The sequence below is a fragment of the Saccostrea cucullata genome, unplaced genomic scaffold (assembly GCF_032062105.1).
Source record: "Saccostrea cucullata isolate Sc308-1 unplaced genomic scaffold, CSIRO_AGI_Scuc_v1 ctg698, whole genome shotgun sequence".
Lineage (NCBI taxonomy): Eukaryota > Metazoa > Mollusca > Bivalvia > Ostreida > Ostreidae > Saccostrea > Saccostrea cuccullata.
In genome coordinates, this window is record NW_026918777.1 from 32,622 (window position 1) to 45,700 (window position 13,079).

Here is a 13,079-nt window from a genome sequence, read left to right on the forward strand (position 1 = left end):
GAATAAGTACGTATTATATGTACCTTAGATTATATTTATCTAAAATACCCTTATGATACATATGACTTGGGTTTTCTGATCATCGATGTGCTTTTAATTTTCTTTAAAAAGCTGCAATGTACATCGTTTTCTAATTTAAAGGATTTGCTTTGATTTGTTTTTATTTTTTGCTTCATGTATGTGAAAAACACTATAAATAAAGAGTGCTCAATTAAGCATTCTGATCTCAAAATGATCATTTTTTAATTAGATAATAAATAATTAAAAAGGCTTACCAACCATTGAATATCACGAAGGAAAAGCACACAAGAACGAATGTTTTATCCCTTATCTTCATTACAAATTTTTCTCTAAAATAAATAGAAGTTAAACTGACTTGTATAGACAGTACATTTATTTATTAGTACACGTATAAAGAAGGAAGTCGAAAAAATATGCACTTAAAGATAAAAAATTAGACTATTATGCGTGAGTGTTGTGAACAATCTTCCGTTATTTAGGATTTAATATGCTTCTAAAATTCAAGTGGTGTGCTATACACAGGTAAAATTGCAACGTATGTTCAACATATGTTGAACATACGTTTAACATACGTTCCGAAACATATGTTCGCCATGAAAAACGAGCAACATATGGTTAACGTATGTTTCTAAACATATGTTGATTATACGTTTAACATATGTTATTAATATGTTTTGTATGATCATATTATCAACATACGTTTATGTTCATATGTTGAGCATATGTTAATTTTATTTCTTTCTTTAAATTTTCCTATTCATGACTGGTATTTCCTTGGATTGCAATGTGAACTAAATGAACTAAATATCAAACTTGTCCTTAAATGCCTTGAATTAACAATTAGAAATTAAAAGAACAAAATTATAAGCATTTAATCCTGCATTTATTTTGCAAATTTTTACAAAATTCTGGGTTCATTTCCCTGATAGTGACTGCATTGCTTCTGAAATGATGAAGAAAATAATTGAATAATTAAGAAGTGCCAATGTCATGATAATTACATGTATTATTAATTAAAATATGTTACCACAAAAAGTAATTACCTTGATCACTTAAGAAAATTTCATCAGTCCCTTGGATCATGGTCAAATGATTTGAAAACCTCTCATGTTAAGGCATGGATGGAGCCTACAATGTAAAGATTCTGCTAATTGAGCTCTTGGAAAAAACGAAAAAACACTGCAAGTAATTTACTTATACGTAATGTAATTTGAAACTATATAAAAGATGATATTAGGAAAAGTTTACGATGACAATGATTACAACAGACAAGGGACAGACTTCAATCCAAAAAGCTCGTTCTAGTCTTAGGCTCAGGTGAGCTTATAAGCAAATTAGCAATAAATTTTTCAAAATTTTGACAATTGAAATTGGAATGTTTAAATAGTAAATACAGATTGGCAAAAATGCTATAGGCATGATTCAGAATAATTGAGATACAAATGTATAACCTTTGACTACAAACAAACAGACAAACAAACAAAAAACAGACATTTTGAATACAGTATATCCTAAAACTTTCATGGGAAGAATATATAAGAAAGTTTCAAGTTTATTACAGAGTATTTACTTACATATTTTGAAGCAAGCTTGGGGTCATGGTGTCTGTTCTTCAATGTATTCATTATGAAAAAGGCAGGCTGAATATTGAACCTGTAAAAATATCAAATAATTATTTGCACAGTTTATTATGTGCATATCTAACTACAACAGAGACTCTAGTTTCTCTGGTGTTGAAAAAAATAATTGAAATGTTAATTGATATATAAGTAATCAATGAATTACCTCATATACTTGTTGGCGTTTTTTAATTCAGTTTTTTAAAGTTTTTTAAGGCATTTTTTTTTTAATTTCATAAAATTAAATACACACATTTTTTTGACACTTGTAAATCATGAACACATAAACTAATCTAAGTACCTTGTATGTCTGCTTTAGATGACAATTTATCCCCATATGTAGATATTGTGTTGTTTTATGGCCAGAAATTCTCTCCATACCTTACAGGTTTTTAAAAATGTGCTGGAATATTGTTCTGTAAAAAAAGAGTTGGATTATTTTTTTTAAAAAGCCATTAAATCATGAATTAAGATACAAATACAGAAAGAATTTTCTCAGGAAATATTCTTTCCTTGAATAGTCATTAATGGTAAACACTATGCTTATTGTTGTATGTACCTGATTTGTCATCACGCAATCACCAATAAAATCGGCATTGGTTCAATAACTTTGTTCAATCGATCATCACTAGCTCAGTCAAATAAGCATTGGGTTCTTTGAATAAAAACGGCATTGGGATGCTGAACTTCAGTAGGCCTAATAAAAACAAAAAGTTTTCATTAAATTGTTGAAAGAACCTTATGGATAACGATCTGAATATATCATTTTACTTCAACTGCTACACAGTGTTTCTACTTTCACTTTCATATCGATATCGTGTATAATACGGAAGCATAACTTCTGACGAAAGGAAAACAAATTTACATGAAAAATTGGTAATGCTGGATCCGTATGGTTTTTCATTTATCATAAACAAATCCAGATTTTCCTATTTACCGTCACCAGGTTCGGCTTTTATGAAATGCATTAGGCCTAGACCTGTATCTACTTGTGGATAGGAATGCTGCGTTATACACAAAGTTTATTCGCTTCTCTGTAACCGTAATTAAATGATTATAACACAATGAACTAGGCCAAAAGTCTTTTAAAAATATCTGAGAGCACTTACCCTTTTCCAACACCATAGACTTCTGCTGCAGCAGTGACGTCAAATGTGACGTACATGCACTTTCATCCGATATAAACCGAAACCGGTCCAGAATAAACCAAATCAAAACGGTTTATACAATACATTTTTTTTCCACTTAAATTTAGTTTAAAAAAGTAAAATATTTTGTGAAGATTAGAAGAGGGTGGGGGTGAGGGTGCAGAGTAACAGAGTAGACATCCTTCCTTTTTATGTGAGCGTGTACAAGAAATGATCATCTACATTCTTGTAAATAAATATACATTCAAATTCATCTTGATATATGTATGCTTTTGAAAATATTTTTTTTTTACTTGAAGTCCATTTGTTTAATTAGAATTAACATAAGATAAATTTCGTGTAATTTATATTAAGCTTTAAAGCAGGCACAGATCCAGGATTTCTTTTTAAGCCGAGGGGGGGGGGGTCTACGAATGCTGTACCTACCCAAAAATGTAACCCAGAAATTAATGTGGATTACTGAACTTAGTCTATTATGAATTAAATTTATAATTTATCTAAAATGTAAGGTAAATCTCAACTTTGTCGGCAGGAAAATTGAGCTGTTGAACATTTCCTGACGTTGGAGATGTTTTATTGTAAACAGTGTGAAACTCAAAACATATGTTAAACATATGTTTGAAATGATCATATGTTGAACATACGTTAAACATATGTTAAACATATGGTTACCACAAACATATGTTCAACATATGTTTTGAGTCGGCTATATGTTCAACATATGTTTTAAACATATGTTCAACATAGGTTTTAAACATATGTTAAACATAATGTAGAAAATTCATATGTTCAACGTATGTTTAACTTATGTTCAACATATGGTTCTCAAAACATATGGTGAACATACGTTGCAATTTTACCTGTGTATGATGCACATTAAATTTTGTCTTTGATATATGAACAAGATGTATTTATGAAACACTGATACCCCCATTTGTCAGCTCATGACGAAGGTTTAAGTTTCTAAATTGCAATTCAGCCACTATGGTCAAAAGATAAAAAAAATGTTAGGCAAAGAAAAATCATGTCACAGGGAGAATAACTGAGAAATGTGAAAATCCTAGCTCCAAACATTAATATGTTATGGCGAAAATTAAAGTTTTAAAAACGTTGTTTTTATATTAAGGTCAATGGTCAAAATTAATGGTGCCCAAAGATAAGGCTCTGTATCAAGAAATGTACTTGTGAAATACAAAAGCCATATCACCAACCTTTTAGAAGTAAAGGACAAGGTTAATGTTTTTAAGGGAAGGTAAAAGTCAAGGTCATAAAGTCATAACGGTATATGTTGGTATCTGATGGGAAGTTTTGTCACACGAAATACACCTATGAGGTATGAAAGCCCTTTCATCAACAATTCAAAAGTTATAACATTAGTTTAAGTCTTCGTTTTAAGAAGAGGAAGGTCTCGTCAGAAGAAATAGACCTATGAGTAATGAAAACCTTTGAACTAACTGTTCAAAAGTTATGGCCTAGGTTGAAGTTTGATAAAATTGGCAAAACTCCAAGGACAAGAGGTCAAATATATTGGTTCCCAAAGTGGGTTCTTGTCTCAAGGAATACACATGTGCAAAAAATGAAAGTCATTGTATCAATCTATCAAACATAACGGGCAAAGTTTTTGCGGACAAACATAGAAACAAACTAACAGACAAACAGACAGAACGTCCTCGAACCTTGGATTACATGGTCTAAAATATAAACTTCTCTTCAAATAAATATCTATCTTCAAAGATAATGAAGAGGTGGTTAATGAATAAAATGATAGACACATTTCACATCAAAATAATTAATGTTTACTTTCGACATAAATGATTATATAAGCTAGCATTGTAAAATCAAAATTATTGCTTATTCTTATCAAGGAGTAATAATGCAATCAAATTCAAAAGGCTTTTGTGATTGCAATCAACTATAAAATACAGATAGGGATCGAGTTTTTAGTACATTGTGAATTATTGACTGAAAACAGTCTTTCTAATTCCTGTGATGTGCTCTGAATAATCGGCACTGTAGATGCATCAACAAAAGAAAATATATAATTGTTTAATTATCCCGGAAGAAATGGTAGCATGAATCTATTTAGAGTTTTAATCTTCCTGTTGTAATAAAAAAGATCTCTAGTTCGCCTGCAGAATATCTATGTTGCATGTAGTAATTGTTTAACTATACCGGTAAAAAGTGTTAGCTATGGAACGCCATCACTGCCTTATAGCATATAACTATGCATTTATTATATCAATTTATCATAACGTGATGTTAACATATCTTTACTTTATGTCAATTTTTATGAGATGATGTAAAAATATCTTAACATCATGTCAATGCTGCATTACATGAAGTAAATACACCCTTTCATTATGTCACCACTTCATTACTTGAAGTAAAAAATTCATTATGTGAAGTGATAAATTGTTTACATTGTGTTATAACTTTATTACGTGAAATGAATGTTTCTTTACATCATTTCATTTCTTTAATATGTGCGGTCAAAATTGCATTACGTTAAGTAAATTGTGTTTTATAATTAAAGTTATCATTACATGAAGTCAAAAATCCATTCCTTTTTGAGAATGTTTATTTCTATTATATCAAAGCATTATTATATGATATGGATTTATCTTTATCTTACGGCGAGAGCATCATGATTTGAGGTGAACACATCTTACCTTTATGTCATTGCTTTATTATTTGGTGCAAAAAGTGTATAACATGTGAACATATCTTTATATCATATCAACACTTTATTACATTATGTTAAAACTCCATTCCGTGATGTGGATATATAATTACGTTATGTCAACTCTTTCTTATGTGATCTAAAAATATCTTTATATTGTATTTACTCTTTATCGTGTATGAATTCCAAAAGTGCATTACTTGATGTAAAAATACATTTACATTATCTCAGAGCTGTATAATGAATGTTGACGACCGTGTTTTAATGACTGGTAAGGGGGGGGGGGGGTCTGAATGAAAAGGAATAATTACAAGCACAAAATATCAGCCCCCCCCCCTCTTTTCCCAAACATAACTTTACTATAGAAAATGTTATGTTCATTGAAAGTACAGCCCCCACCCCCAATTGTTGTTGAAGTATAGTCCACTGAGGGTAATGTAGTATATCTGGGAAAAAATATTAAGACTGATCGAAATTGGACCCCCCCCCTCCCCGAAATAGGATTTTCGGGATTAGACAATTTTTTTTGGCTTGTCAAGTTTTTTCGGGCAAACATTTTTTTTTCTGGCTGACCTTCCCTTTCAAAAAAGATGCTACGTCACTGGAATTAGTAATTTTTTCAACCATTCCAGGGCCAGAATTCTATTACAAAAATCTACCAGTCCCTCATCTTAATCAACTGAAGATGCCTTAGTAAGCATGCATGGGCACATATCAGTGGCGGATATAGGAATCTTGAGCAAGGAAGAGGGACGGTATATGGTTGGAGACCAAGGGGTAAAGCGGAGAAGCTCTCGGGCTTTATAGTTTTATAGAAAAAAGTTTTCAACTTAATTCAGCTAAACTTAATGTGAAACTAATGCAATGTCCTTCAAAGTAAAACCAATAAATTTATTAATTTTATGTATATTTTGGTCACTAAAGATGGTAGGGCGGGATTCCCCCCCCCACCCCCCACCCCCCATTAGTGTACGTGTGTTATACGATCTGTTTACACTTTTAAAAAAGGAAAGTTAAAGACTGATAAAAAAAAACTTATGAAAATGTTCTTAGTAAGATCAGAAGTTTAAGACTTTTATCCCAAAAAAAAAAAAAAAAAAAAAAAAAAAAAAAAAAAAAAATCAAAAGAAAAAGAAAAACAACTGCTGCACGAATCATATAATATTTGATTTATTTTAATTATCAGATTAAAGTAAACGCCATTGAATTTCGACGTGTGACTTTAATTCACAGTCGCAGTGTTAAGGCTTTGCACGTTTTAAAGTTTTTATTTAAAGATGCCATTCCCAAATCGCTTAGAATTTCTTTTACGACAGTTTTCTCTCCCGCCAATTTTAGTGCATGCGGAACGCGGAAAATACGTTATGCTCATATAAAGGCCGAGGATATCCGTGTTCGTATAACGTAATAGTGAATCGACATAATGTAGAAGAGTGCGCACAGTATGATACGAGCTTTTCACATCAGATCATTAATAAAAATTAGATGTTTTTTTATCATGAGAATATAATTTCATAACATGGAATGGAGGATTGGCATCACGTATAAGACATATATTCATATCACGTTATAAAATATTGACGTAGTGTATTGACTATTTTAGCATCACATAAATGTACTACCAACTTCAATATAAAGAGCGTCTATATAATGTATGAGTACATCTACCTAATGTAATACAATGTTGATATTATATATATAATATATTTACATCATGTAAATTGGTGTTGAAATAATGGTACGATTTTTTTACACAATGTAAATAAAAATTAACAATACTTAAAGATATGATAAGTTGATATAATATAATTGTAGTATGTATTAATTTCATAAAGAGTTGACATAATATAAAGGAAAGTTGGCACGATGCAAGGGTAGTGTGGGTTAATGTCATAAAGAGTTGACATAATATAATGGAAGGTTGAGACAATGCAATAGTAGTGTGGGTTAATGTCATAATTAAAGAGTTTACATAATATAATGGAAGGTTAACATAATGCAATAGTAGTGTGGGTTAATGTCATAAAGAGTTGACTTAATGTAATGGAAGGTCAACACAATGTAATAGTAGTTCGGGTTAATGTCATAAAGAGTTGACCTAATATAATGGAAGGTGGACACAATGCAATAGTAGTGTGGGTTAATGTCATAAAGAGTTGACATAACGTAATAGAAGGTTGACACAATGCAATAGTAGTGTGGGTTAATGTCATAAAGAGTTAACATAACGTAATGGAACGTTGACACAATGCAATAGTAGTGTGGGTTAATGTCATAAAGAGTTGACATAACGTAATGGAAGGTTGACACAATGCAATAGTAGTGTGGGTTAATGTCATAAAGAGTTGAAATAACGTAATGGAAGGTTGACACAATGCAATAGTAGTGTGGGTTAATGTCATAAAGAGTTGACATAATGTAATGGAAGGTTGACACAATGCAATTGTCGTGTTCTGCTATAAGGCAGTGACGGCGTTCCATAGTTAGCACAGATATATGAATCTGTTTGAGATTTTTTTTCCTATCTTAATAATAAAAAATGATTTCCACGTTGTAATGATACTAATTACATTTATCCACGTCAAGGGTTTCTGATTAACTCTGCTCCACAAAAACCTGACCAAGAATTTTTTTTTATAATTCTTTATTTTCGTTTTGCACATTATGTTATTTAATACAATAAATTATTAGTAGCAAATACAGAAGGTGTATTTTTTTTTCATTTTAGAAAGAGAGGGAAAAAGAGAGAAGGGGAGGGGGGAAAGAAGAGAGGAGAAAAAAGCTAGGGGGGGGGGGAGAAAATAGAGAGGAGTGCAATCTGACCAAGATTTAATTCTGTGCCATATACTGAGAGTACACATTTTGAACTCCATTGACAGAGTGAACGAACAAACAAAGAATGTGAGATAATATTGGAATTCGGTAACGAATTCAACTTAATTTTAACTCCAAAGATGAGACAAGCCTTTATAACTGGTAATGTTGGTTTCGTTTGGACTTAAAGTGACATGTTGTCTCAGGCACATGTACATGACAAGGCGATAACAAATGCTGAATCAACAAATTTATCCAAATTATCCATAACAACCATTTTCGTATTCTATTTTTATGCCCCCCGTAAACGAAGTTTCAGGGGATATATAGTTTTTGTCGTGTCTGTCTGTCTGTTCGCAAAAACTTTGACGTTGTCTATAACTTTTGATTTAGTGGAGCTTTGACTTTCATATTTCACCTGTGTATTTCATGTGACAAGACCTTTTATCTGGTACCACTAAATTTGACCTTTTAACCTTCACCCTGGAGTTTGACCCACACAGAAATTCCAAACTTTTACTTGGTCATATCTTTTAAAAGGTTGATACCAAGACTTTTATACTTCATATACATGCATGTATTCTTTGTGGCAAGACCTTTCATTGCATACCAACAATCTAATATTGATATTCAGTATCAAACTTTTGAAGAAAAAGAGGAATCTGATTACGGGAGTTTCTTTAAGATCCAGTGCTCACATAATCAAACTAACTTTGACAGTAATTATATTTTTAAGATAAAAAAAATATTCTTGTTCATAAATATTCATTAGTTTTAAAAATTTGCTAGAAAGTTGAAGGTACCACGTTCGCCTCTCTCCTTCGAACAAGTATTGATTAATAACTCTCCTGTTGCCTTCTGTTACAATGTAGGTGTTCGTGTAATTTATGTAAGTGTACATAGGATTAAATAAACGAAAATTATTCATTCTCAGGGATGTCTTTGCGTGGTGTGTGGTTGCGTTGTTCAGTGGAAACTGTATAGGATAAAACAAGGTTAAGAAAAATTTTTCACAAACACAGATCTATACATGTAATTATAATTTTTCTGAACTTAAGATAAATTAAATAAATTAAAATATTCAATAAATTTGAAAATTCTAAAATTTTCTGAACAGGATTTACTGTATGAACTATAGGAAACTTGTGACATTTTACATATTTAATCTGAAAATTAAAAAAAAAATCTCAAGCTGGATATATAAAAATTATGAGTAAATTGAAAATGCATAGAATGGCAGAATAATCGTTCTGGACTTGAAACGTTCATTGCATATCTTACATGTATCTTCTTGTTCTGAATTCACAAATACACAATCAATAGCACACTTGTAAGTATATACTAGTATAGTATATATGTAGACATTTTTAAAATGTCGAGCATATGTCAAATCTTTTAATGTTTTGCAATGAACCACATTATAAGAATGAAAATAAAACAGTTATCTACTTTTATTTCAGCCGCTCTACGCAAGTGAGTTGAGGCTACATATGGAGGTTTATATGCAAAATGTCTAATTAAATTCCATGATTGCTCTACCTACCGCACAGAAAATGTTAAGACTTGTTTTCTAATGCATTCTTGGTACCCACGACATGCGATAGCCAGAACACATTATGACGTGATATTATGACGTAATCAACCTCTACTACAAAAGTTAATAAGAAACATCAGCAAAATCGCTTCAGCGCAAGGGTATACCTTTTTTTTTGTTTAACAGAAACAAGGTATGAAAGCGACGCAGGATATTCAAAGGATTTAAGATATTGTTGCACAAATGCCGGCACTGCAATTGTTTAGTTACTATTCGTGCAGTTTTAAATTTAAACAGGGTAAATTTCCTAAAATTTTTATCGATTGAGAAAGTGCATAGGATTTGTGCAGCAATTTGATTAATTCTAAGAGCATTCTCCTTAATATTATACATTGTTTATTTTAAATTAGATAGGATATGCCGTTGCACCGACGTGCTTTTATTGATGTGATTCATTACCTTGAATGGGAGAGAATAATGACTCATAATATGACGTCATAATGTGCACTTGCATAAATAAAATGTGGGTACTAAGTACGATGTATAAGAAAATCTATTTGAACTTTCTCTGTACACAAAATATATAAAATTTATGAATTTTTATTAGCTCATTTGCATAGATATATCCATATTTAGCTTTAACTCACTTGCGTAGGTTTCAAAGATGTTTTGGCCTTCAGTCAACTCAGTCAGGTACATGCAATAAAATGACATGGGTTCATCATGTGTTAAAGTCTACCGGTATTTGATTAGCTGTTGCATTTTCAGACAGAAACCAGTCTCTTTGGCCTGTCTGCATTGGTTTCTTTTATGGGTTTGATAAAAGAGCCTTCGAAATCACAGCCAGTGGATAGGTGTTTTCCTTTTCCCTGATGATGTCTAAGGAGGATGGAAAGCTTTTATATGTGTTAAAATTTTAGATTTTAAGAACAGAAAAAATTTTACCCCCTAAAGGTTTTAAATGTTTTTAAGGCCCATATGTACGTTCATTCATTGATAAAGAAATTATAATCAATTAGAGATTTTCATAGATAGTGATCTACAATGTGAACATGTATAATTTATGTCACTGTAAAATTGAAAATAATTTATAGATACATGTACATAATGATGTAAAATAGTTTTTTTGACAAAATTTCTAATTATCGGAGATTTTATTGTAAACTACCAATGGAAGCCCAAAATAGTATTTGTGAAATTAAAATAAATACTGATATAAATTGCAAATACGAGAACCATAAGAAAAGCAAAGAAAAAAGAATATAGATTTTTTGCTTTATCCTGGAAGAAATGACGCTCGAGTTTGTAAATTTCCGCGAGTTTAATTTCATCTTCGTGATACAAAACTTTTTTGCCTTTTTCTCAGCTTACCTATATTACAGGCTCAAGTAACATAAAGGATTCTGATGGTCTCGTAAATATGGAAGGCCACAACACATATGAATACTAGCAAAAAGAAATTAAATCTTCCCATCAACGACCAGACCATAGGTAAGAAAATCTGTGTTTTTTTAATATAGAGAAAAACAACAAAAGTAACACAGACAAATATTCTCCCTCACAAACACTCACACATACCCTCACAAACATACATAACATACATATATAAATATTTACATTTGCCATGATTTTCTAATAAGTTAACTGCGAAATGGATTTGAATACCATTTTCTTGTATTATCACGCGTAGAAATATACACGAAGAAAAGTGCGCTAACATGACGTCACAATAACGCTACAGCGTATACAGTAAGTATACAGATATCTGGCAGTGAGAAATTCAAATATTGAGTATATTTATATTATATTTTTGGTGCTTCCGAACATGTAAATTGCTAATAGAATGAATATATTAAATAAAGTTTGAATTATTGGTGTGCAAGTCACACAGAATTGCACAAAGACATATTTTTCATGAAGCGCTTGTGCACCTCATGAAATATGCCTATGTGACAAGTCTGTGTGATTCACAAATCAATAATGCGCACAAAACTTGAAAACATTCCTAAATTACATTCTCCTATTTCAAGAATAATTATAGAAATCACAGCAAAATGAGACACGCACACCACAGGTACTTGTGGACAGGACCCCCGACCAACCATATACACCCCTGGTCAAAATATTTTTTTCTTTTTTTTCCTCATGAACTTTGTTTCTACTAATAATTTACAATGTAATCCATATGAAAAATCCCAAAAAATAAGATAGATTTAGCGATTGACGAAAAAAAAATATCCCTGGTATTAGAACATAGAGAAGGTATGTCATTTCGATTTGTTTACAGAGGACCCCTCTTGAATATCGGGTCTAAAATATCATAAACCTATTACATATCACCAAAATGTGTCTTGATATCTTGTTTCGGTAGATATTTTTGTCTTTCATCGTGCTATTTAATTGCCCCAATAATTCGAGTATTCAGCGTCAAACGTGAAAAATGCTCCAAAATTTGGAAATGTCATACCAGGAATTACGGATGTGATTCAAAAACGACACCTAGCGGGAAACTCCCGAGTTCCGAGTGGCATAGAAATGATGGAAAAGCCAGAGAACTTCGAAAAAAGTTCGGGAAAATCTTGATAAAAGAATTCGAATATGATTCATTAGAATTTAAATTTTGCGGCATATTTTCGGGATGAATAAGGATCGTCTTCATTATTATTTTAGAGGCTCTATCTCTGTGTCGTAGACAGGTCCTTGATCAGTTATTGGAAATTAATATTAATTACAGATGTATTAATAGTTTATCTTTTTAGATTGGAATTTCAGATAAAAATATTTTAATTTTCAAACATTTTACAAGTAATTTTCTCATCTTAAAATCAACTATTACCTGTATTCTAACAAATTAAAGAAAATCCTCATTGATATGAAATAAATTAAATATTTTAGCTCTAAATCTTCAGACAGAAGGATATTGAGATAACGAACAGAATTCATTCTCAAGGTCCGTAAAACAATACAAAATAAGAGCACAGCAAACAAGGACCCCCAAAACATCATAGGTGGGATCAGGTGCCATGGAGGAGTAAGCATCCCTCGCCGAACGGTCACAAAATTGTCCGATTTTATATCCTTTTTCAGAAACAATACAAAATGGACAAAATTTCAACGATTTTAGCTCTAAAATTTATAGAGCGCATATTTGTTCAGGAACAATATTTACATATTAAATTGATATAATATTTCTACACATTAAATCAAAACATTGATCCTCTACACACATGCGCTCGGTGACTTTTACTCAAAATATCGACGAA

At 31.3% G+C, this 13,079-nt stretch overlaps 1 long non-coding RNA gene across 5 annotated transcripts; it reads right to left on the reverse strand.

Moving 5' to 3' along the window:
* Positions 1-946: 946 nt before the first annotated feature.
* LOC134271032 (uncharacterized) lies at positions 947-2,804 on the reverse strand. 5 transcript variants are annotated; one of them, XR_009992938.1, is made up of 5 exons: positions 2,750-2,804; positions 2,200-2,337; positions 1,942-2,056; positions 1,596-1,674; positions 1,052-1,149 (listed from the first exon to the last, which is right to left on the reverse strand). It is a non-coding gene; the product is annotated as an uncharacterized LOC134271032 (long non-coding RNA). The 5 variants fall into 5 exon arrangements; XR_009992939.1 differs by lacking the exon at positions 2,750-2,804 and adding an exon at positions 2,506-2,561; XR_009992940.1 differs by lacking the exons at positions 1,052-1,149; positions 2,750-2,804 and adding an exon at positions 947-964 and having other exon boundaries at positions 2,200-2,439.
* Between the last annotated feature and the right edge of the window lie 10,275 nt (positions 2,805-13,079).